The sequence below is a fragment of the Geotrypetes seraphini genome, chromosome 11 (assembly GCF_902459505.1).
Source record: "Geotrypetes seraphini chromosome 11, aGeoSer1.1, whole genome shotgun sequence".
NCBI classification, from domain to species: domain Eukaryota; kingdom Metazoa; phylum Chordata; class Amphibia; order Gymnophiona; family Dermophiidae; genus Geotrypetes; species Geotrypetes seraphini.
In genome coordinates this window covers 27,305,123-27,307,952 of record NC_047094.1, presented here as the reverse complement: position 1 = coordinate 27,307,952, position 2,830 = coordinate 27,305,123, and the positions used below count along the sequence as shown (strand labels likewise).

The 2,830-nt window shown below is 43.3% G+C and overlaps 1 protein-coding gene across 7 annotated transcripts in view; it reads left to right on the top strand.

The window, feature by feature from the left end:
- Nucleotides 1-2,830, top strand: part of REXO5 (RNA exonuclease 5) — an 85,708-nt gene that overhangs the window by 204 nt on the left and 82,674 nt on the right. For 2 of the 7 annotated variants that reach the window (XM_033962922.1, XM_033962919.1), the window contains exon 1: nt 95-315. The exons of 3 other annotated variants lie outside the window; for them this stretch is intronic. The gene's annotated coding sequence lies outside the window, so the exon portion shown is untranslated. Of the gene's footprint in view, nt 1-94; nt 448-2,830 lie in introns of those variants that run through there. 2 more of the 7 variants (XM_033962923.1, XM_033962918.1) reach the window with 1 other exon arrangement.

Below are 2,830 nucleotides of genomic sequence, written 5' to 3'. Positions count from 1 at the left end.
GTAAGCTTGCAGGGGAACTAGCAGTCGCCTATTAAACATGTTTGCAAGCTGGGCATTCCGCCCCTCCAGGTAACAGGGGGGAAGGGAGTAAAGACGAGGACGCACAGTGCCTTACGTCACCAGCAAGAATTCTGGGATTTGTAGTCCAGAACTTCCTAGTGTTTACACACGGACCGTTTGGAACGGGCATTAAACGGACACGTCCATGCTGCTGGGATCTAATTATCCTGCGATGTCTTGGAAGTGTACACCTTTTTTTGTTGTTGTTGCTGGTTTTATTTTTCTTTCAATAAACATTAACGACCTAAGTTGTAGGTAGGTAATGCTTTTGTTTTTTTATTGGACTGACAATACATTTCTGCCAAGCTTTCCAAAGCAAGACCCCCCGATGCACCCACCTGATGAAGGAGATGTAGTTCTACAAAATTAGGAAGAAATGTACTAAAGGTAAGAATGATGAAAAGTTTGAGGTAGGGGCATAGCCAGGTCCATTTTGGGGGGTCCCAAAAGTGGACTGATATTTTCTCCCCCTTCCCCACCTTTGCTAGCAGGGATGCCAAGCCCCACCTGCCAAAAATATCTCCTGCCTGAGTTGCTCCTGTGCTGAATGAGCAGCACATAATTTAACAGGCATGCTTTAGCAACTAATGACAGCTCTCCTGTACATGCTGAATTAAATGCTGTTGCAGATGCAACTTAGGTAGGAGACATCATGGAATGGCAAGGTTTGGCATCCCTGCTAGTCATGAAAGTAAAGGGGCCCTGAGCCCTTGAGGTATTCCCCCCCAACCCAACCCAGCTATGGTTTGAAGGTACCTTATAGAAAGAGTAACCCATTTAATGAAAAATAAACTTTTACTTATTTTAGGGACTTAGAACGGGGCTGAGATGCCCATCTGAAGGAGGCATAGCGCTAGAAAGCTAGGCAGAAATGTATTAAGAATGATAGAGAGAGGGAGTAACCAATTTATGGAAGAATGAGCATTTGCTTGTTTTTAGAGGCTGAGAAAGAGGCAGAGGTTCTCTCTGGTGACCCCCTGCTTCCAAATGTAATCCAATGGCCTGCTAGGATTGTCCACGCAACAACCACCTAACCTTTTCATCGGGTGGCTCTGTCCGATGGGGCAAGAATTAATGAAGTCAGTCCCTAGCCCAAAAAGTGGCTGGGCTGCCTATCTGTGGACTGAGCTTTTGAGAATGAGTCCGTTTTGTTAGATATAACATATTAAGTAATCTCAATCTTAAAAGCTTTCTGATTGAACATTACAACTTATTCCTGAGGTACAGTATATAGATCTTGTAAGCTTTTACTAAGTGGTCATTTTATGAAGCTGTGCGCTTAACACAGCAAAAATAGCCTCACATGGGATGCACTAAAGCATTTCATGTTGTTGCATCCATCAGGGGGTGGAGAGTGAGCTTTTCTGCATTGACTAGTCAGTGCATCCACATTACCACATGCTAACTGGTTAACGCAGATGCTCTTACTGCTATCTAAACAGAAGACAGTAAGTACTCCCATGGTAATTTTTTAAAGTAGTATCAAAGGCACTCAAAATTGAAGACATTTTTAAATAAGCATAAGATATTAAAAATCTATATTACTAGCTTATGTAAACAAATCAAAAATATCACAATTTTTTTTGCATGTGGATGTAAGAAGTAACACTTGTTGGCCAAAAATAGCTGGAATGCTATACCACAGTGTCGTAGTCCCGTTTTTTTAAATTTTTTGATTTACTGTGAAAGAATAGTGAAAGTACTTAAGAACATAAGAATTGCCACTGCTGGGTCAGACCAGTGGCCCAGCAGTCCACTCATACGGCGGCTGTTAAGTCAAAGACCAGTTCCTTAGCTGAGTCTAGCCTTACCAGCGTACATTCTGGTTCTGCAGGAACTTGTCTAGCTTTGTCTTGAATCCCTGGAGGGTGTTTTTTCCTATAACAGACTCCGGAAGAGTGTTCCAGTTTTCTACCACTCTCTGGGTGAAGAAAAACTTCCTTACGTTTGTATGGAATCTATCCCCTTTTAACTTTAGAGAGTACCCTCTCGTTCTTTCTACCTTGGAGAGGGTGAACAACCTGTCTTTATCTACTAAGTCTATTTCCTTCATTATCTTGAATGTTTCGATCATGTCCCTTCTCAGTCTCCTCTTTTCAAGGGAGAAGAGGCCCAGTTTCTCTAATCTCTCACTGTATGGCAACTCCTCCATCCCCTTAACAATTTAATCGCTCTTCTCTGGACCCTTTATAGTAGTACTGTGTCCTTCTTCATGTACGGCGACCAGTTCTGGACGCAGTATTCCAGGTGAGAGCATACCATGGCCCAGTACAGTGGCATGATGACCTTCTCCGATCTGTTCATGATCCCCTTCTTAATCATTCTTAGCATTCTGTTCACCCTTTTCGCCGCCGCCACACATTGTGCGGACGGCTTTATTGACTTGTTGACCAGTACTCCCAAGTCTCTTTCCTGGGGGGTCTCTCCGAGTACTGCACCAGACATTCTGTATTCATGTATAAGATTTTTGTTACCGACATGCATCACCTTACACTTATCCATGTTAAACCTCATTTGCCATGTCGCAGCCCATTTCTTGAGCATGTTTGTCACAGTGCAGGTCTTCGCAATCCTTCTGTGTCTTCACTACTCTGAATAACTTTGCATTGTCTGCAAATTTAATCACCTCGCTCGTCGTACCAATTTCCAGGTCGTTTATAAATATGTTGACGAGCGCAGGTCCAAGCATTGAACCCTGCGTCACACCACTCATGATGCTTTTCCAGTCCAAGTATTGTCCATTTACCCCCACTCTCTGTTTCCTATCCGC